This window comes from Abramis brama (genome assembly GCF_963993115.1).
Source record: "Abramis brama genome assembly, chromosome: 2".
In the NCBI taxonomy this organism is placed as follows: domain Eukaryota; kingdom Metazoa; phylum Chordata; class Actinopteri; order Cypriniformes; family Leuciscidae; genus Abramis; species Abramis brama.
The window spans coordinates 21,393,940-21,417,890 of NC_139964.1; the positions used below are offsets into that span (position 1 = coordinate 21,393,940).

Genomic DNA, 23,951 nt, shown 5'->3' on the forward strand with positions numbered 1-23,951 from the left:
TGGATTTATAGGCCTAAGCATAGGCGTAATTTGCGGGTGGGACGGGTGGGACATGTCCCCACCACTATTTTCTAAGGTCAATATTGTCCCCACCACTTTTGAAACATCTCGCGGCACGAATGTACCAATACAAATAAACAAAACATCTCCAGTTAACTAGCAGAGCATTCATTTCGTTCGTTTTTTAAATAAGAAGCGATATAGCGTTGAAATGTGTTGTTTTTTAAATCAACTGATCAAAGTGCTTGTTGCCGCTGCGATCTGTGGCGCGGATACTATGTTTGTTTCTGGCTCGCGCACAGCCTTCACTCAGACGCGCGCTTCAATCCGTTGTTGAGAGGCTCTCTATTCGTTCCGGTGAAATTAGAAAACAAAAAGCACAAAAAAGTGTCCCTACCTGATATACAACCACTGAAAAACATAATCGGTTTTGATAAAAAAAAAAAAAAAAAAAAACTATGAGTGCGGATTAGAACTCAGAACCTCTGATACGCGTGGCAAAAGTTCTACCCCTGGACCACTTAAATACACACTTAAACTAGTCGGATCAACATATAATAGACCTCATTGAACGACCACTTAAACCCAATCAATGTACTATTTAAATCGATTGCTGGACATCGTAATGTTATATCTGTTTTATGATTAAGCATTGTGTTAACCCCACAGTCTATGGTTGACCCCCCCCCCAACCGCAGTGTCCCACCTGTCCCACCCACTTTTTAAAACAAAGTAACGCCACTGGGCCTAAGCCACGCCCGTTTCGGCGGGACGTGACGCAGTGGGCGCGAAGCACCCTCATTGGGTCTGACGTCACACTAGGCCTCGCTCGATAGGCTGCTGCAGTTGCCGCAGAACAGCCAATAGGCACACGAGCTGTCTTGCCTATGTCTGTATGCTGCCGCAACGCGTTTTACAATAATACAAAATTAAGGATAATTTTTTGGCTTCAATATCTCACGGAAAAGGGATTTTCCCCTAGCGTAAGATACTTACGCAATACGAGAGACCTCTCGTAAGAGAAACAGACATTTTCAAATTCCAAAGCTTGTATGTAGCCTGATAAAAATTAGTATACACTGTTAACCCTTGCTGTAAAAAATGCCAAATTCTGACAATATCATACCAGTTTCCATTAAAACAGTAATATACCGTATAAAACAAAAGTAGCCTACAGGAATATATTCTAAATCAACAGTGCTCAAAATCAACACTCAGAGGCTGTTTTCCCAATCACACCCTATACCCTCATTCACTATTCCCTACATTAGTTCACTAATATAGTCCACTTGACAGAGTGAATGAAAAGAAGTGAGTGAATTGAGACACTGATGAACACCTGATAAGCATAATCACTGAAGGACAGAGAAACAAGAACAGAAAAACGAGAAACACAAGAACTACAAATGACTTCCAGCCACCGAGTGTGAAGCCAGTTTACAAACCAGTTTACGATCTTTCATGCGATTTCTTTCATGTACAAAAGTTCTTGTTGAGAATTTAGTTGTTGATATTTTACTGAAAATAATAAAGTTTGTTGTCACCATGATGGAGATCTGTATTTGTTTTAGTTGGTCTCTTGACCCTTGACTTTATAACATTAGTTTATGTCTGGCTGCTGTAACTGTGTGTTTATAAAACACATTGACAAGAAAAAGCCAAGGCTGTTGAGATGATGCCATAATCATCCTGGACATGTCTGATTCTCTGATCACATCCTGTATAAAAGCTTTGAATTTATGGTTATTTAATATTTATCGTATATCTGTTAATCTACAACATTAAATCCAGCAATGTTTCTGTAAACATTTATTATGAAGGATATTGAAATCATATAGTGCAGTAAAACTTTCTGAACTCGTCATTTATTTGGACACAGACATCAACATCATTTCGAGTGTGAAACCAGTTTACAAACCAGTTTAACATTATTTCATTTTTTCATACATGTACAAAAGTACTTAAGATCTTGACCCTTGACTATAACATTAGTTTCTCTCTGGCTGCTGTAATGGTGAGTTTATAAAACACATTTGTTATGGCAAGAAAAAGCCAAGACGATGATGATCAGATGTTTATGGCTGTTGTGATGATGCCGTGATCATCCTGGACATGTCTGATTCACTGTTCTCTTCCTGTGTCTAATCTTTGATTTTATGGGTATTTAATATTAATCTCATATCTGTGAATCTACAACATGAAATTCAGCAATGTTTCTATAAACAATTATTCTGATGAATCTTGAAAGCATGTAATGCATTAAAACTGCTGGTTGACTCAGACACACACAGACATCAACAATCAGCACATGAATCTCAATAATGGTGACAATCAAAAGTTTCATGTCGCAATGCATGCTGGGTTCCAGGATAGCATAAAACTCCCAGCATGCACTGCAGTATGAATAAAAAAATTAAATAAAATAAATATTGCCACCATTGTAGAGACATGGGCTGCGTCCGAAATCGAATACTTCCCTACTATATAGTATGCGAAAAACAGTACGCGAGCAGAGTAGTATGTCCGAAATCATAGAATTCGAAAAACAGTAGGCGAGAAGTACCCGGATGACCTACTACATCCGGCGAGATTCTGAAGTGCGCATACGATGGACACTTTACTATCCCATGATGCCACGGGAGAGGAGTTGTCGTCGTTATATTTGAAAATGGCGGAAAACGGAGAAGCGGCTGTTTTCAAGTGTAAGTACTTTACAAAACACTTTTTGTTTATTTGTGGTTAAATTATATTCGTTTAACATCATATATGTAAACGATTGACTTGTTAAAAGTTTAAATAATGTAAATCGAGGGTACAAGTTTGTGAATTGGCTGTAAAATGACAATTTTATCATTATTATTATTACCGAACAGAACGAGCTAATGCCTGTCAGCTAACGTTAAGTTAGTTAACACTGTTTTATTTAAACAACGACATTGTTTCTCAGTTAAATGAGAGTTACAAAACTTTAATTTTTTTAATTTTACAACGATTTTATTTCTCCTTTACCAGTGTTGATATGTAATATGTGTTGGCTAGGTAGCAAGCTACTGTTTCAAGTGTAACGTACCTCAACTTGTCCATGTAACATTAATATTAATATAATAATATAGATTGACCATGGTTCATCACTAATGTTAAATTCTGTGTTGATTTTGCAGGGGCTGATGAACACACCTGTGTTCTTGTAGAGTGGAGAGTGGCTAATGAAAGGGAGGAAAGAAAAGAAAGAGCGACGAGAGCATGAGGAGAGACGAGAACAGGAGGCCAGAGAGAGGAAAGATTCCTTCAGCTTTTAGAAATAATTGCTAAAAAAAAAATAATAATAAAGAAAACAAATGTTACACACTCTCTTTCCATTTATTTGTTAGTAAGTTCATTTTGTATTGCTGTTTTAGCAAGTTTTATTACAAAACACTTAATTCCCAGGGATTTACAGTAGTTAGATTGTCAGTTGTAAAGTGTTTAATATGTGGCATTGAGTAATTAATATTTTTAAAGGGTGTTGTGTGTGCACTTATTTTGTGGCAGATTCCAGATGTTTTTTTAAAACAAGCAAATTGCAGGTATATCTGAAAAATGAGTGCCGCCCTATAGAGAAATACCCACTCCAGACACCTTTAAAATGTATTTGCTTTATTTTTGTATATTATTTAACTTTTAAATGGATACAGAATACAAAGCTTAAAACAAAATCACAAAACTTTGGCACAAAGTAGTATAATAGAGCTTAAAGCACCACCAAAAGCAAAAGTTAAAAAAAATGTTTTTTATTAAAGTGTCATCTTGAGGGAAGAAAATTAACTTCAGCAGCTTCAGTAAGGTAACCTTCGCAGGTTTCTAAAAGATCTAAAGGGGCTTTCTTACTAACAATCTCATTTGTTGGGCATCGCTTTAAAATAATTCAAAATCTGTTTCTTTAAAAGCATGTGTACAAGATGAGAACTTTACACCCTGGGTAATTTTTGGATTTCCACTTGTATTTTTCCTACCCAAATTTAAAGTAAATAATTTGTAAAAAATTAAGCTCGAATATGTGATATGTAGCTAGAACACCAGCACCTCGATGTCCTTTTTTTCCACCCATGGTCGCAATCAGTGACTTACTGGATGGACTACCGAGAAAGTCGGAGGTTGGGGTGGAGGTCAGCTCCATCTTTAAAATATAGATGAAGAATTGGCGCAGTAGGTTGTAGGGCTCACAATCTGTAAACGTGTTTAGTTTATTTTAGAATACAATTTGAATCGACAAGACACTTGTTTTCTGTGTTGGATTATTTATAAATATAATATGTATGATATGTATATGACCCATTTCTTATGTATGTGTGTATATATATATATATATATACACACACACACACACACACACACACACATATATATATGAATACTTAAGATGTATAAAAGCCTCAAAGTGCCATCTGAAATTTTCTTCTAGTTTGATTATTTTTATCAAGCTTGTATGTTTATGTTCAGTTATTTCACTTTAATGGCAATGAAAAGGACCTATTAATTGTCAATTAAAGTGAAATTACTGAACCTAAATAATACAAGCTTGATAAAAATGGTCATTTTAGAAGAATTTTTTTCTTTTACGTCTGAAGTCTTCATATATACACATGTATGAATGTGTGTGTGTGTGTGTGTATTGTATCTGACCTCAGTGTGTTACCCTACTGTTCACTGTGTGTGTGTATTATATATTATATATTGCATGAATGAATCAAGAGATAAACACACGCATACAATTGATTCATTCATGTTTATTCATTAATGGTATATCACAAGCAAATGAATTACCTTTTCCTTACCAAAAATCAACATCTGTCATTGTTCACAGGTTTGTGTGTGTGGTGTGTGTGTGTGCGAGCAACTGACCGACGACTCTGAATTGTGAGCACTAACGACGTAAAAACGCAGACGAAAGCGGAGAGAAGAACTAAAAACATTGCAGTCAGTGCAACGGGCTCTTTAAATTTTCGCGCTGATGTGACCGCGCATGTTACGTGACAATACCAACATGCATGTAGTACGTCCGGACTCCATTCATACTAACTGTATTCATACTATATAGAACGTACTTTTTTAACGGTCGCGAAGTACGTTCTAATTTAAATGTAGTACCTACTCACATAGTACGCGATTTCGGACGCAGCCATGCTGATTTTTGATATCTCTGTGCTCCTGCAAGACAGTGTAGCTCTGTTTCTTTGGTTGTGCATGAGGTGTTAAAAAAAATTGTCATGATAAATCATTGCTGTAGTTTCACAGTAGTGGTAATATAACAGTTTTGATACAGAATTTAACTCTGAATGATATTAAGGAATAAGGCTATGATGATTTTGTCATCATACTCAATTTAACAAACTGCATTCACAAACCTTCCCACATAGCAACATTGTGTCGGCCCAGATCCGGCCCACATCTGGCACACGTGGAAAGATGATCTGGCCCACATGCAGCGTGGAATTACGGCACTTGGGTGGGCCACTCCTGTTTGCCAGATCTGGGCCACAAGCAGGCCATAGCAATGCCACATCTCAGCCAAGAGCAAAGAAATAAACCAGAACTGGACCTTATCTGAGCCACAGAATCTGTGTATATTAAATATGAAGTCATCTCAGCCTGTTAACAAAAAGAATCACTGAAAGAAAGAAGAGAACAGAAAAAAGAGACGAGCAGAAACACAAGAACTACAACTGACTTCAGCCACAGCCTCAGATGAAATCAACTGAAGAGAAAAAGAAGACATTAAATCTGTGAAGATCTCAGCAGAGGAGGATTAAACAACTCCACAAACAGCATTACCAGCTTCACTTATTACTAACCAGACTGACTTTATTTCTGGCAGACGTCTACAAAAGTTTTTATTGAGAATTAACAGAGGTTTAACTCTGGTTCATTTGAAGTCACCATAACAGTGAATAGTGTTTCCATTAGTTGGGCTCTTAACTCGTATTATATCTTGTATTTTTTTTGGCTGCTGTGACAGTGTGTTTGTCAAACACATTTGCAGCAGCAAAGAAAGCTAAAGTGAAACGAGATCAGATGATGATGATTTTATAATCATCATGAAATAGACTGTTTCACTGAGGTAATTTGAAGCTAACAATTGTGTTGTACCATTAATATATTCTCATCACAAACCCTGTGTTACTGCAGCGTGAGGTCCAGCAATATTATAACAATCAGTTAGAAGATTTTAACAAACATGAGCACAAAAAATTACTGTTTGATGACAAACACAGACATCAATAATCAACGTATGAATCTCAACAATGGTGACAATCTAAAGTACCTTGCTGCAATGCATGCTGGGTACCAGCATAGTACAAAACTCCCAGCATGCATTGCAACATGAATAAATTATGCAGCTGAATTGTCCTATTATTTTAATTCTAAATATGTGCTTTTATTTTTTGCTGTTGTTTTTTTGTGACATTTAGTAGCTTTTCAGTGATGTTATGAATTAATCTGTTTATCTAAAATATATATATATATATATTGTCACCCTTGTTGAGATTCATGTGCTGATTTTTGATATCTCTGTGTGTCACCGTGGATTCATTTTTCATGTTCGTTAAAATCTTCTAACTGATTGTTATAATATTGCTGGACCTCACGCTGCAGTAACACAGGGTTTGTGATGAGAATATATTAATGGTACAACACAATTGTTAGATTCAAATTACCTCAGTGAAACAGTCTATTTCATGATGATTATAAAACCATCATCACCTGATCTCGTTTCACTTTAGCTTTCTTTGCTGCTGCCCTTTTAGTCCCTTTTATAAGGTACCACACAGCATCACCGACCCTATAATGTGTCCTCGCCACATTCTTGTCATATTGCTTTTTGGCATGTTCAACGGAATGACCCAGTTGCTCTTCTGCAATTTGATGTGCCAACTCCAACCTTTCTCTCATTTCAGCAACATATTGTGGGGGAGTAGGAGTTGAGGTTTCACTAAAAGGCAGCCCTACAACTAGATCAGCAGGCTCCGTCAACTCCAGGCCGAAGAGCATCATGTTAGGGGTGAAACCAGTGGAGCTATGCTTGGTAGCTCGGTAACCCATCACAGCCATGGGAACCATGAGATCCCAGTCCCAGTGACACCGCTCTGAAGTGGTAGCCAGTATTTTCTGGAGGGTGGCGTTCAATCGCTCCACTTGTCCATCTGACTGGGGGCGGAAAGGTGTCGTTCGAGTCTTCTCAATTCCTAATAATTCACACATCGCTTGGAAAACACAAGATTCGAAGTTAGAGCCTTGGTCACTATGCAGTGTTGACGGTGCTCCGTAGCGACAGACCCATTCAGTAACTATAACCTCCGCTACAGTGACCGCCTGGTCGTTGGGCAAGGGGTAGGCTTCCAGGGGGGCATACAATCTCTCCCCAATTAATTTTCCGTCGTTTGTTGAATCTTAATTGGTCCGGTTTGGATTCCATTCTGAATGTTTTCTGTCTCTGATCAGAGTGTGGCAACACTGAACCCTCTCCTTCACTTTCACTCGGTTCGGGGCATTCACGGACTACTGCAGCTCTGGCTCTCCGTTCAATTGGCCTTGTGGCTGACTGCATGAGTTGTGTCACACTGGCGGCAGTTCGTCGTGTGGTCTCGTATCTATGAGCAATATCGTAAGCACGACCCAGCGTACGTGGGCGCTCTTCCAGCAGTCTTTGCACAATGTCAGCATCCCCGTGAACACTTCAACGCTGATGGAGTCCTGCTCTCTTTCAGAGCGATCTGCATAGACAATGGAGACTTTCTCATAGATATCATCTCTTCGCACATGTAGCGGCTCACCTGCCTTGAGGACCCTCTGCCTCAGCTCTATCCCAATGGCAGCTGCGTGCTCGGATGACGGCCCGTACGCGGCATCCATTTCCTCCACAATGTGAACATAATCCCATCTACCCGACCTGGGGTTTTTATGTATCACAGCACCTGCTGCTCCGACCAAACAAAGCCTCATCTGCACAGTCATTGTCCTTTTAGACCAGTGATTAGCTCTGGCACAATCCTCAAAACGATTTAGGAACTCTCTCCACGACATTGAACCATCAAACTGACCTGGTCGGAGAGTAGGAATTCTTTCTCTTGGGGTACTGCATTCCTCTCCACTGTCAGATGATAGATCGTAACATGCCTGACGTGGTTTTCTTCCCTGCAGGCGGGGTCTAATAAACTCAGGAAAACAACTCTCATCAGCATTCACATAAGCAGTTTTATTTTCAGCCTCATGAACGCTATGCTGGACTGTACCACTCTCATGTGGAAAGCGATTAATTGGTGACATATATTGTGACATTGGTTTAGCAGTTAGGTCTTTGTACACAGCTTGTGGGTAGTAGTTCAGATTTGCTGGCGTGCTCTGTATGTAACATGGTGTGTCAATTCCACTGTCATATGTAAACTCACTTTCCACAACACTTTTGAAGGGGTTGGTTTCACTCATGGTCTGTGGTGGTATTTTTGATCCGTTAACTGTAGCTGATTGAGGGCAAGGAACAAAACTTTGCTTGAACGGATTATTTTTACTTTCACTATTGGACACTTGAACATCCAATTCATTTAACCAATCCGCGAATGAGATGTGCGTCCGTTTTTCTTCATTTTCCGTCATTACAGACATAGCAGGGTTCAATTGACTGCTCTTATTTGTATGAGAGTATTCATGTTGCTCTCTCTCTCTGATAACATCTGCTTCAGTTTACAGATTGTCCATATAACTCACCAAATGCAACGAACAAGATCCCGGACGATGCCCCCAATGTTATCTTTTTCACTTTGGCGCTCTCCGTCTCAGCAGCCGTATGTGTGTGCGTAACAGTTTACCAGTTACTCAAGTTTAAATTGGTATGTGACCTAAGAACGATCTTACATTAAAGGTAGGCTACATAAAGGTGCTGAGGTCTGACTTTGTGGTGCTCTGAAATTAAGTTATTTTAATGCCTTGATAACGTTAGGTTGGAGTTAGCCTACAACAAATTTAACACCCTCGTTTCTATGAAACTGAAAACAATTGAACCAGCTGGAGACTTTGACACAAGACAAAACAGAACAGATGTTTCAAAACCGATCAGATAACGTTACTATGGCTTTGTATGGCAGTAACGTTAGCCAACTAGTTTACGGTTAGACTAGGCTAGCTATCGATAACGTTACACTGACACAACTTAAGTTAATGCTCTGAATTCGCAGCTAATATCAAATCCATAACTTTTTGATCAAGTTAAAATTTCCAGGTCAACCACAAATAATCCCACTACCTTTTAATATCATCCGATAACTAATTCAATGCCGATTTGTTGCTTTGCCCACTTACCACTTCAAGACCATCTGTAAAACATTGCCAGCTCAAAGTGCGAGACGAGTGAGTTGCTTGAACATACACAGCAAAGATTCTATAGCGCTACGCGATTTGATATAGGCTACACAGACACCATATTAGGAAAAAGGGGCGGGCTGATGCTGACCGATTTATTACACATCCAGAAGAATACATTTGAGTCGTTATAGGCTCTGGTATATTATGGAGCATAATAGGAATAAAGTTGTGACAAAAAAAATGATCAGGGAGGAAAAATCTGAGGGGGCACGTGCCCCCTCACTTTGAATGGGCATGACGCCACTGCTCAAGTCCGTGCAAATGATGAGTTATACAAAGCGTTCTGAGTATGCTGCTTTATTGGTCTCTATGTCACAATGTTGCAATGAAAACGAATACTCAGCGCATCTCTAATGAAAACAGAAAACAAGGAAAACATACATCTCCGCTCTATTCCATGCTGTACACACGACCATGCGTGTTCCGGACTCCTCTACCCATCATTCCCTCCTGCTCGTACTACAATTTACGCCCTTACGACATTAAAGGAACAGCTCCCTATTTCCCCTTTGTTCCACAACAAAAGTTCAAGCAAGAGAAAAATGTATGTTAAAAAGTCAAGGGTCCAGAATCCAACTAAAGCAAACACTGATCTCTATAATGGTAATTTCAAACCAAACATTTTCAATGAAACATCTCAATAACAACTTCTGTAGATGGTTGACAGAAATAAAGTCATACCGGTAAATAATAAGTGTAATAATGTGTAATGGCTGGAAGTCAGTTGTATTTCTTGTGTTTCTCTATTTTCTGTTTGTGTGTTCCTCTTTTCTTCAGTGATTCTGCTTGTTAACAGCAGGTGTTCATCACTAATGCTCAACAATCACTTATTTCACTTATTCACTTATTATTCAACATATTCACTTAATTATCTCACTGCAACACTGCATCAATGTTACTTTTACTCTTTGTAGTGTGGATTCTCCTGTGGGGTTGAAAGAGTTAACAGTGTAAGATAAAAAGACACACCCACAAAATGTACTTTAACAGTAATAAACTGTAAGTTATAAAACAGGTATATACTGGCAACACTGTTGCCAGTAGTTTACTGTAAAATGTATAGCTGTGTAGTTGCTGGTCCAGTGGAAATCTTTTTATATACAATAGTTTTTTAGTGGTCTCAAATGAAAGAAGTTCACAGTAATACTTTGCTCACATTATTAATGCAATTATACATTTTAGTTAATACATTTAAATGACAGTTGGTCAATTTAAGGCAGTCGGTTTCTGCAAGAGAAATTAGTTAACTCGAGTTATAATTTAGTGCATTTTTACAGTAACATACTGTAGATTACAGTAAAGAACTGTACAATTAACAGTATATTACTTCCAAACCTGGAAGATGCAGAGGCCGTTCAGAAAAGATTTGGCACAGATGAATTTTCAGATTTTTTTTTCAGTTTATGACTTTTTGCCCCTTTATTAAACATTTAAAATATTCACAAATTAATATGGAAAACATGTTGATTTTACTGGTTTTCTAAGGCCAAATTATAACCTGGAATTGATGTTTTTCCCGCAGTGCTGAATGAGAAGAGCCATTAATATTATTAATAAACTATTGTTTTGGCTAAAATCACATCTCCATCTCCGCTGTTAAGCAGACGGATTACATAATCAGAAGGTATTAGCCTTCGATTCGAATTTGTTCGTTTTAAAGTGGACATTTCAAGCTTTAGCCTACATTTTGTTTCAGTTCTCGCGCTCCAGTTTACGGAGATCATTAAAGTGCGTCTGATTGTTTTCTTTTATTTTACAAAAAGCACAACGTTTTCTTGTTATTGTGAGTTTACACAAATAAAAGTAGTTGAGAATAATGTATTATTATTTTCTGTATGACCAGAAATGATAGAGTATTTTAAGTTGTTTCCACTGTTGATAGGAAAATGCAAGTGTTCGCGCTCGCGCCTCCGTGTCATGCAGTGCGCGCTCCACACTCAGCTTCCTTTTTTGCATAAAAGCGTCTTCTAAATATAGCCTATTAAATGTTATAATAAAATAATATACAATTATTATTATTTGTGTAGCTATACATGGACCTCAAACACACCGCGTCTTCTAAGTCAGGTGACTGTAAATGCGCAAAAATGCGTTTCCATTGCAGTTTTGCGAAATATTCCTTTTTCGAATTGCCTGAAAAACCACCTCATGAGAGCGTAAAAACCTTTTTGCGATAAACGGGAGTTTTTGCGAAATTGACGTGTTTCCATTGTGCGTATTTTCAATTCGCAATTTCAATTTGCGCAATTTGAAGGGTAATGGAAACGCGGCTAATGAAACCATGCGTTGGAGCAGTCCTCCACTATCATTGGGTAGGACTGAATCAATTCAAATGAATATTCTTCCACGAATACTTTAATTTCAGACTGTTCCCATTTTTCTCCCCAAGTCTTTCTTTAAATCATTTGATGCCACTATATCCTCCTATATTTGGTCTGGTAAGCCTCCAGTTTTACACAAGTCAACTCTTCAAAGACGATGATCAAACAATACGGGGGTCTCGCTCTTCCAAATTTCTTCCAAATTCTAGAAAATGTCCTTATTTTCTATTGGGCAACTAATATCCAGAAAATATATGCATGGTGTAATTCCCCAGATATTAACTGGCGTTTGATAGAAGCGAACTCCTGCATACCGTCCTCGTTACCACACAGCAAAAACTCCAGTGTTAAATTAACACTCCTGGGAGTATATATGAGTCCACACTCAAGAGTGTAAAGTGTTAAAATATGAGTGTTAAATTAACACTCAAGAGTGTTAAAGTTAATGAGATAATTAAGTGATTAATTGAGTGATGATTGATCATTATTGAAGACATCATGATGTTAACAAGCAGAATCACTGAAGGAGAAAATCACAAATTGTAAGCCACCATTATGGTGATTATTGTTTGCTTTAGTTGGGCTCTTGACCTTTAAATGTTTACTTTAGATTTTGTTTGGCTGCTGTATCTGAGTTATAAATGCCAGATGAATAAAGAAAAAAAGTGATCTGATGGTGTTGGTTATATTATGACAATCATCATTTGAACTTGATCACTGAACTCATTAAGATCCTTATTTCTGAATTAGATTTATGTTGCTGATTACAGCATAACTGTGGTTCTGCATAAATATCCAACATTTTAGATATAATACAAAGGATTTCTTAAAAGTTGTTTTGAAAAAAACAAACAAAAAAAATCTTTCTTTTAGGCACACAAAGACGTCAAGATTCAGTCTATGCATCTCAACAATGGTGACGAGCAGAATATTCAATTAGGAAAAGTAAATTACATAGACAATTCAGATCATAATTTATTCATACCGCAATGCATGATGGGAGCCATTAATGAGTTGTGATTGGTGGCAGCCACTGCAACATGCTTTATTATTCTCACCATTGTTGAGATTCACAGGCTGATTATTGATGTCTGTGTTTCTAAATAAATTCATTTGAAAGTCTTTTGATCAGATATTTTGGATTATATGAAAAATACTGAAAATCATGTGCTGTAGAATCACAGAGCTGCTGTAATTAACAAGTTAATCCAAACTATCTCAATAAGTTTAGTTTTTCAGATCACAACATGATTATGTCAAAACATAACCAACACCATCAGATCACATTTTTTCTTTGTTCATCTGATTGTTATAAATCAATAACAGCAGACAAGCAAAATTTAAAGTAAACATATAAGGGTCAAGAGCCCAACTAAAGCAAACACTGATCACCATAACGGTGGCTTACAATTTGTGATTTTCTCCTTCAGTGATTCCGCTTGTTAACATCAGGTGTCTTCAATAATGATCAAACATCACTCAATTAATCACTTAATTATCTCATTAACTTTAACACTCTTGAGTGTTAATTTAATACTCATATTTTAACACTTTACACTCTACAAGTGTGGACTCATATATACTCCCAGGAGTGTTAATTTAACACTGGAGTTTTTGCTGTGCAGCATTAGTTTTTGATCCCAATTTGCAGCGACCCTCTAAATGCACCACTAACCCGATTGTGCTTTCTTCACTCAAAATCTGGAAACAGTTTCGTCATTTTAGATTAATCACGTCATGATCCACCTTTATGCCTATTTGTGGTAATCTTCTTTTCATACCCTTGGATTCAACTTTTGCACAGCTCAGGGAGAAGGGCCTAGTATTGTTTCATGATTTGTTTTCTGATCACACATTTGTGTCATTTAAAGATTTGCTGAGTAGATTCAATTTATAAAACTTATAAATCCAGTTTATTCCACTATTTGCAATTACATGACTTTGCTAAAACACACATTGCTACCTTCCCTCACCAGCCAAAGAAAACTTTAATTGAATATATAATGTCACTTCCAAAATCACATAGCCATATTGCCTCAATTTATGGCCGGTTATGCTCTTCGCAGTTCCTCTTCTTTTTGCACTCAAGGAAACCTGGGAGAGAGCGCTAGGACTGGAACTTGGATGAGGAGCTGTGGAATAATGCTCCAGCTAAAATGAATTCTGTCCGCATCTGTGCTCGTTTAAAACATATTCAGTTGAAAGTTGTTCACATAATTTATTTCACCAAAGCAAAATTGAAGAAACTTTCTTTAACCGAAGATGAGAGGTGCAAATGTTCACTGTCCCCTGAAGATCATACTCATGCATTTTATACTTGTCCGAAATTGTATTCATTCTGGTCTTCTTTTTTGTCAAAGGCTCTTAATGTTTCTGTGAAACCCTGCCCAATAATTGCAATTTTTGGAGTAACCCGTTAATGGATTGTACAACAAGCGACATGCGGATACTGTTGCTTTTGCTTCATTGGCAGCCAGAAGAGGAATATTGTTCCATTGCAAAATCCTCTTGCCCCCTCCAAATTTTTCTTGGTTGAAGGACTTGATGTCCTTTCTACTCCTGGAAAATTAAACACTCCTCTCAGAGACTCCTTTGTTGAGACTGTCCCTTCTTTGGATTGTTTTCCCTTTATTTTTTGTGGGGTACTTTAGGATCAGTAGGGATAAGGATGGTGTTCTGGTTATTTTTATATAATTTTTATTCATTAATTTCTATGGATGTTAGAAACTGTTCTAAAACAGTAGGTTGTGATGTTCTCCATGTATGTCATGCATATATTGTCATTTAATAATCTGCTCAATGTAACGACAATGAGAAGAAATCAACCACAGACTAATTTTCTTCCAGAAAATTAATTCAAACTCTCTACTTCCTGCCGAACAAAACAGAAGATTGGTTCAGAACGTCAAATGATCCTCATCACTCTGGCTATTTAAAAGAGCCACCCCCAACACTAACTAAATAACTGGTCAATGGCTAGCTTTGTGGCCAACTACGGACTGGTTAAGATAAAGACAGTGTCCTCACAGTCCAGAGCCATAAGTCACCCATCCTGGCGCCACAGAGTCTGCAAAAGACCCTTCTAATGACCAAACCAACGAAAACCCCCAACTAAGAACTTTTATGAGCCCAGCTAAAGGAAGAACTTGTCAATATGAGGGGGTTTTTTTAAAAGACAAATTGGTTCAGAAATGACACCACAGCATTCCTGACCCCTCCTCCTTAAGACCTCTGAACAGAACAAACAGTGTTCTGTCTCTTCAAACCAGAGAACTGATTCTTACCAATAAACTACATAAAATCATTTAAGAACAATTCTCAATGGACTTACAATCAAACAATCACGCAACTACATAATCCTGTGTGTTTCCACCACTTATATGCATATTCTAATAAGATATGCTTTAATCCCATATAATTCATGTAATTGTTATAATTATTAGGTGTGTGAATGACAGTGTGTACTGTTTCATATCAATGCTATCTTACGAACACAACTAGCAAGATGGCTTGAATGATATCGGTGTAATATGTTTTGATCTTCTTTTAATTAGAAATCATGTCTAAACTGTGGCCTCTGTCCTCTCTGCTTAAAAGTTAGAGAACACACCAACACTCCAGATTTACGATGAGACAAAGCCAGTGTCTAATTGGTCCGCTCTCTTCAGGAGGGGGGACAAACTTTTAGTTAAAACAACCCAAAAACTAAGCTCTCTCTCTCGCTGCTCTCGAAGCTCTCTCGCTGCTCTCAAAGCTCTAAGCTCTCTAAGTTCCGGCAGACTAGTACCATGTAACAAACGAGCAGAAATAACCCAAATCAAGATCTGTAGAACATGGGTTAAACAGTTTCATTCAAGCCGTCTTACTACTCTCGTCTAAGTCTTCTTTTCTTTTCTAAGTCTTCCTTTATTTTCCGATTGAAAGTCTCGGTTTTAAGTTAAGTTTTGCTGCAAAGTTTCGTTCCACGATTCGCGGCTGCAACGCACGCTTTCAACTTCAAAGACTCATTCAACCATCAGCAACCGCCAGCCACACGTGACTGGTTCTCGCCCCATCTATCCATGCACAAGGAGACCACAGCCGACGAACGAACCCGGGGGAACCCTCTGTTACGCAACGAAGGGAATTCCCAAAAAGGAACGAGAAGACAAGCAAGTAACCTCCAGACTGAAAGCTAAACTGGTGTATTTATATAACTTTAATAACCTGCCTAAAACGATAGAAGGGTTAAATTAATGTTTGATGGTTCGTTCAGGTCATGTCTAAGTGCATTATGGAATCGTGAGATTTCATCCTTTCACTCTTAAACCCACTCTTTCCTCACTCTCTTCCTTTCTGCAACTCGTATGAATGTGTGTGTGTGTGTGTGCGTGTGTGTGTGTTTGTGTTAGACATTAGCTGTACGTGTTAGTATATAATCAATAAAGTATTGTTTGTATTTGAAAAGAGATTGCTTGTGTATGTGCTTATCAAATTTTATTGTCTTGAACTTCGATCAAAAGTTACCTATGCTGTTACCCTATTTCTTAATTTACTGTTAGGGGGTTATTCTTTCTTGGCCAGGAAGATATTATATTTCCTAGAGTTAATAATTGTTTATGCTTTCTGTTCACTGGATGAACTGATAAATTATCATATTATTGATTCTGTTACAGTAAATAATTGAAAATAATTAAATTATTAATTATTGATCATAATTCGTTATGAATAATAATTAATAATATTTATACGTGGGCGTATAAACGCTACATTTATGGTGGAGAATGCGGGCAGTTTAACCTAAAATTGTAAGCATATACGAAGTAATTATCTTTTCGAGAGAGATCCGGACCTCTGAGTCTGTGTGTGACGTATGCAGCGCGCGCCGCGCGCTCTGTTTGAATGACTGTCTGCTGAGTGAATACACAGAGAGCTGTTACTCTAGTCTAGGCTGCCTGCCTATTTTTATTTTATTTTAAACTGCAGTAAAATAACCCAAGATATAAGATCTCACACAACGACAAGGTAACAATTGAGCGTGTCCCTCGATTCCGAAATACTTTAATTATAGCTTAAGACATCTGCGTGTTCCAGAGTCTTTCAAATAGCTATAACGTTATGTGTGTTTGTATCAGTCAGAGAGCTGAATGAAATTAAAACTGCAGTAATTAAAATAACCCTGTAAAGGACGAATGAGCGTGTTCCTCATAAAAGTCCTTTGACTCAGTGCGTGTTCCACTGGGACGAATATTCTCCTCACAGATTAGTCTTTATTTATCAGGTTGTCTGTGCGTGTTCCACGGCAATCCCCGTGATAAACTATAAGCTTATCTGTGTCTGTTCAATTAATTCTCGTGTAAACACTGCGTATGTCCGAGTGTAGTTGAATAGGAATTATTTAAAGTTGTGTTCAAGTAAAGCTTGACGTTGAAACTCAACCAACAGTTAAAAACCCTGTTGTTTTTGCGTGCTCAGATAACATTGCACAGAGACGATCCGCCGAGATCGTTTGTTCCATCTATTACAGCACAAAGCTGTCCTTTAAAGTTAATCACTCTTAAACAACCGAGTGAAGCCCCACGTCGTAAAAACAGCTACGAGTGGTGTCCTTTATTTGTATTTTTGAAATGCGCCGACATTTCATATAATATGATCGACGTGCATATTCTTTGAACATTGTTTGAAATGTGCCGAAATTTCATGTAACTTAACATGCATTACTGTTTACGAGCTGCAATTCACAAGTTCGCCCACTAGAGTTTGTTTTGTCGCCATAGTTACAATCGTGACACGGAAGTCTTAACCAACGCTTCCGGGGGGAACTCGGACCCCACAGCAAAGCCCGTCTGGCCACAGTGTAAACAAACTGAAACAAACCCATTTGTGGCTAAGCTAAGCTAAGCTAAAGCTAAGCTAGGTAGTTGTTTACATTGAGGCCTAACCTATACTAAAGCCTTAAGCATTATTTACGGTTGTCATTGACAGTGGTTAAATACAGTGTCTGTTTGAACAACGTTAAAGGGATTTAACCATTTAAACACCTTGATGTTTACACCTGTTGGTCTTTTCTTCTTTCCTATTTGACCTGTCTCATATTATACTTTACCCATATTTTTCTGCGAAAAGGAAATTTCGGTTCACAATTATTAATCTCATTTACCTGCATTTTACTTGAAAAGAAAATACTGGTTTATGATTATTAATTGTCAAATTTTAATTTGATTTAAAAAGGGTTTAAATTCTATTTTCCTAAACAGGTAATTTCTAATGATTTCTCGATTTATTTTTAATAAATCTAATTTCATAATTTTTCCTAATTTCTAAAATTCTCTTTTAGATTTAATCACTTCAGGTGAATACATTTTTGAACTTTGAAAGCTTGGGAGTAACACACCTGAGCCTCAATAGGAGACATTGGTATCTCACTACAAGTGTCAAATAAATCAGAGATAACCCTCTCTTACAAAGTTTTATTTTTGAATGTTTAGTTGTTGGCAACTATCAATTCTACACTCGTAGTTCGACACAAAGGCTTCAGAGCCATTTGTGGACCCAATCTCCTTTCACTCCTTCCTCTTCCTCCTTTACACGTCTTTCCTGTTCTGTCCTGCTTTATTCCATCCCCTTTCTTCACATTTGTAGGAAACAAACCTGGAAGAACCATCAATCGAGTCTAAAGAAAGAGAAAGATAATTTTTCCAAAGAAAACAATTAATAGGTATTTGATTTGTAATCAAACCCTCTCTTGTTCTCCATACTCTCTCTGTTTTGTAAACACAATTTACAATTTAACATCTTATCCAAGATAAATTAACAGAGACAAGTGTTGAGCAACTGTCGCCTTCATAGCATCCCAGCTGTAAGCAGTCCAACTGACGGTGTGTGGTGTCAATCCTGTAAAACTCGGAAAAAGGTATCAGCATTATTATTGTATTATTTTTCCTTGTAAACATAAACAATAATATTGTTTACCTTTCTGGAAACAGATTCTCACCGATAGGCAGCATTTATGAGAAAAATAATATTTCTCCTACTTAAGAATTTTCTTTCTTGTTTTAGTGAAATTGGTTTTAACCTCTCTCTCTTTTCCCCTTTCTCAGTTGAGTGAAACATCACGAGTTTAAACCAGTTTTTCATTGATAGGAAATATTTATAAAAATATTTCTCCCACTGAAAAAAAAAAAAATCCTTGCAATTGAGATTTGTTTTAACCTTTTCTCTCTCTTTCTCTCACTTAGTTGAGTGACAAAGTTTCCACATCACTAGCCTACCTGTCTACACTGAGACCAACACTTAGACATTACAACACTTCACTATTGTTGTACAGTCACTGAAACGACACTTAGCTGTTCAACCACATAGGCTTACACCCCACACAGATCTGTGTCAGTCTCTTCACCCCAGCGTGCCAACATGCCGTGGACGACAAACCCCACCGACGTGGACGCCTGGCTCAGAGGCATTACGGACTGCCTCACACCAAAGACAATTGAACTGTTATTATTTTTAATAATAATCATAATTCTGAGAAGATTCCTGACACATGATTCAAGCCAGAATCAAAACCACAACCACGTGGAACTAACCAAGATTATCTGTTCCCTAAGCAATGCCTTCACAGCCCAGCTGACACTAAGCGACAAGCACATCACCCACCTTCGGGAGGAGCTGACACGTGCCCAGAGCCGCATGGACAAGCTGGAAGTGAAGGTCCAGGACGACTTCAAGCGTCAGACCACTGAGTTCCTGAGGGAGCTGATGCACACCCAACGCTGCACAGACCAGCTCAAAGCGAAAGCTCAAGTGCCTGACGAAGTGGAGCAAGAAACAAAGAAACAAGTTGACAAGCTCCAAGAAGCCCTTGCAGCCACTGAAAGTGACAAACAAGAATTAAAGACTGTCCAGAAACACCTGGTAAACCAACTCCAGTCTGCTGAACATCAGCTAGAGAAAGCTAAAGCTGACATTGAAGATAAGAACTCTGAAATTAATGCTCTGAAAGACCACCTGGAAAGGTGCAATGCTGAAATCAACCATCTGACCCAACAGCGAGATGACGTCAACGACGAGCTCTACGCGGTCAGAGATGAACTCCAGCACATTTTCCAACAGAAACCAGAGCCAAGAAGGGAGAGACCTCCCTCAGCATCACCACTGCCGAGCAGGACAGAGTCCTCCATCCAAGAACTGCCATACAGTGAAAGAAGTGAATGGCCACAACCCAAAACGTCACAGGCCTTCACCACAGAACCGTTCACTGCCAACAAGCAACGAGAGCTCATCCAGGCAGACTCCAGAGCTGCACCGGCGATGACCTTTAAAGATCTCAACAAGCTGGTTAAGAATATCACTCCGTTCAACCCGAACTCCACGGAATGCCCGGACATCCAGTCCTACATCCGAGATATCAACTTCCACCTAGAGGTGAGACCTCATGTGACTGACAGAGACAGGTTCTACCTCCTCAGATCGACATCCAGTTCAGAGGTACGAAGCTTCCTAGACCGACAACCTGCTCATGTCAAGTCAAACTACCAACTGCTATGTAAGACACTGATAAAAGAATTCATAGGCCCAGAGTCAGAACACGGTGTGTTAATCGCCTTGGAAACCAAACAAGGTCGACACGAGACTCCCCAAGCATACTACCACCGTTTTCGACAAGCCTTCTTTGGTGCACATAACTCACCTGAACAAGAAGAGGATGTGAACTTCAAAAACCTCTTTCTGAGAAACCTGCACCCCGGATTAAGTCATCATCTTGGTCTCGAGGCCTGCGCAGACACAATGACAATTCAACAGTTACGTGACCTGACGCACAAGGCCCACATCAAACAGAAGATGTCCTCAAAGAAAGGTTTGAAAACATCCACAGTTTCAAACTCCTTCAGCCAAGACACAAGCCTTGCACTGGAAGACAACCAGTGGCATGACAACACCACAGTTCTTCGTAAGAAGCACAGAGAACGTGATTCCCATGCTGATGACAGATACCACACCAACCACATGGAAAAGCCATGGGACCAGCCACGCTTCTCAGGAAACCCACCTCGGCACAACTCAGTTAAGCACAGCACTGAGTATGCCCAAGAACAAGACAGTTTACCCTCAGAAGATATGGAGCAACTAATGAGGCGACTGGAAGTGTTCTTAGAAAACAGGCTGAACACGGAAGACCACTGATTCATCTGATGCACCTTCATAATGAAGATGACAACCACTTGTTCTACAACAACACAGAACAGAGTGGTCTCTCACAGTCAACCACTGACAAACACCCAGAGGTACCAGAAAACACCATCCTGGCTACCCATCACTCATAAAGAAACCACCAAACGAGCTCCAAACTCAAGAACCATATGTGTGCTACAGAAACAACAGTAAGCCCAGAACGTCAGAAAGTCTGTCACAACCAAAAGGTATCATCGGAGGAATGCAACAACGGAGACCAAGTTTTGCACCACAGCTTCATCCAGCCATGCCAAACTGCCTCCCAATGTCTGCCAGAGAACTTCCTGCCTTACTGGTTTGACTCCCAGCAGATCACAGAAGATCCCTTTTCCAAGGCAAAGAGGCAACAAGCTCATCAAAGCTAAGCCATCAAGCAAAGGGGGGAGCAAAACAGACTGAAACAGATCTGACCATACATACATACATGCATACATCCCTAATACATACATACATACACTACACAACATCCCTAACATACTCACTAACATACAGAAGTTAACCGCCTCTACTGTGCAAAACATTCAACAAACATGTTTTCCCCCACAGGTAGAAACTAACTTCAGAAACTAGCTTAACAACTTAGCTACACTTACCATAGGAAACATGGCAACTAACTACTCATCCAACAAGTACACCTGAGAACACCTATCATTACATCATGATCCCTGACACCTTAGCTGTGCAACAGTAGTTACAATTCATATCAGGAGGAACACTCAACTGCTTTGTTTTGTTTTACCTCTTCCTTCCTTCCTTTTCTTCTTTTATTAGGTAAAATGCCTGTCCGCCCCATAAGGGTCAAGGTCACAATAATAGGATTGACACACCACGCCTAATATTTGTAAGTCACCTCAAAACGAATGTGAGCCAGAGAACTCCCTGCATCATTCGAATCACAAATTGAAAGGTAAATTGGTCTAAACCTAGAACAATTTAGAAGAGAATAAAACAAACAAATCAAATTTAGTCACAAAATTAATTAATCACCGTCCCAAAACAAATTAGGATAACGTCCTAAAATTGAACTAAACTTTAGTCAACGTGATTAACTATATTGAGAGAGTGAACCTGTTTATGCCTAGGTAATCTAATGCCCTGCACCAGTAAAGTGACCAGTCATGGAGGTGTTGTCTTGTTGTTTGCTGTTTGTGTTTGCTTCCTCTACCCATTTCTCCAGCGTTCACCGATGTCTTCTACTCAACACATCGTCGACCGAAGGGGGGATATGTAACGACAATGAGAAGAAATCAACCACAGACTAATTTTCTTCCAGAAAATTAATTCAAACTCTCTACTTCCTGCCGAACAAAACAGAAGATTGGTTCAGAACGTCAAATGATCCTCATCACTCTGGCTATTTAAAAGAGCCACCCCCAACACTAACTAAATAACTGGTCAATGGCTAGCTTTGTGGCCAACTACGGACTGGTTAAGATAAAGACAGTGTCCTCACAGTCCAGAGCCATAAGTCACCCATCCTGGCGCCACAGAGTCTGCAAAAGACCCTTCTAATGACCAAACCAACGAAAACCCCCAACTAAGAACTTTTATGAGCCCAGCTAAAGGAAGAACTTGTCAATATGAGGGTTTTTTTTTAAAAGACAAATTGGTTCAGAAATGACACCACAGCATTCCTGACCCCTCCTCCTTAAGACCTCTGAACAGAACAAACAGTGTTCTGTCTCTTCAAACCAGAGAACTGATTCTTACCAATAAACTACATAAAATCATTTAAGAACAATTCTCAATGGACTTACAATCAAACAATCACGCAACTACATAATCCTGTGTGTTTCCACCACTTATATGCATATTCTAATAAGATATGCTTTAATCCCATATAATTCATGTAATTGTTATAATTATTAGGTGTGTGAATGACAGTGTGTACTGTTTCATATCAATGCTATCTTACGAACACAACTAGCAAGATGGCTTGAATGATATCGGTGTAATATGTTTTGATCTTCTTTTAATTAGAAATCATGTCTAAACTGTGGCCTCTGTCCTCTCTGCTTAAAAGTTAGAGAACACACCAACACTCCAGATTTACGATGAGACAAAGCCAGTGTCTAATTGGTCCGCTCTCTTCAGGAGGGGGGACAAACTTTTAGTTAAAACAACCCAAAAACTAAGCTCTCTCTCTCGCTGCTCTCGAAGCTCTCTCGCTGCTCTCAAAGCTCTAAGCTCTCTAAGTTCCGGCAGACTAGTACCATGTAACAAACGAGCAGAAATAACCCAAATCAAGATCTGTAGAACATGGGTTAAACAGTTTCATTCAAGCCGTCTTACTACTCTCGTCTAAGTCTTCTTTTCTTTTCTAAGTCTTCCTTTATTTTCCGATTGAAAGTCTCGGTTTTAAGTTAAGTTTTGCTGCAAAGTTTCGTTCCACGATTCGCGGCTGCAACGCACGCTTTCAACTTCAAAGACTCATTCAACCATCAGCAACCGCCAGCCACACGTGACTGGTTCTCGCCCCATCTATCCATGCACAAGGAGACCACAGCCGACGAACGAACCCGGGGGAACCCTCTGTTACGCAACGAAGGGAATTCCCAAAAAGGAACGAGAAGACAAGCAAGTAACCTCCAGACTGAAAGCTAAACTGGTGTATTTATATAACTTTAATAACCTGCCTAAAACGATAGAAGGGTTAAATTAATGTTTGATGGTTCGTTCAGGTCATGTCTAAGTGCATTATGGAATCGTGAGATTTCATCCTTTCACTCTTAAACCCACTCTTTCCTCACTCTCTTCCTTTCTGCAACTCGTATGAATGTGTGTGTGTGTGTGTGCGTGTGTGTGTGTTTGTGTTAGACATTAGCTGTACGTGTTAGTATATAATCAATAAAGTATTGTTTGTATTTGAAAAGAGATTGCTTGTGTATGTGCTTATCAAATTTTATTGTCTTGAACTTCGATCAAAAGTTACCTATGCTGTTACCCTATTTCTTAATTTACTGTTAGGGGGTTATTCTTTCTTGGCCAGGAAGATATTATATTTCCTAGAGTTAATAATTGTTT

General features: G+C 38.7%; 1 protein-coding gene across 11 annotated transcripts in view; it reads right to left on the reverse strand.

Moving 5' to 3' along the window:
* The window catches only part of LOC311077813 (complement C3-like), a 501,390-nt gene that overhangs the window by 288,225 nt on the left and 189,214 nt on the right, over nucleotides 1–23,951 (reverse strand). The gene's annotated exons all lie outside the window — the stretch shown is intronic.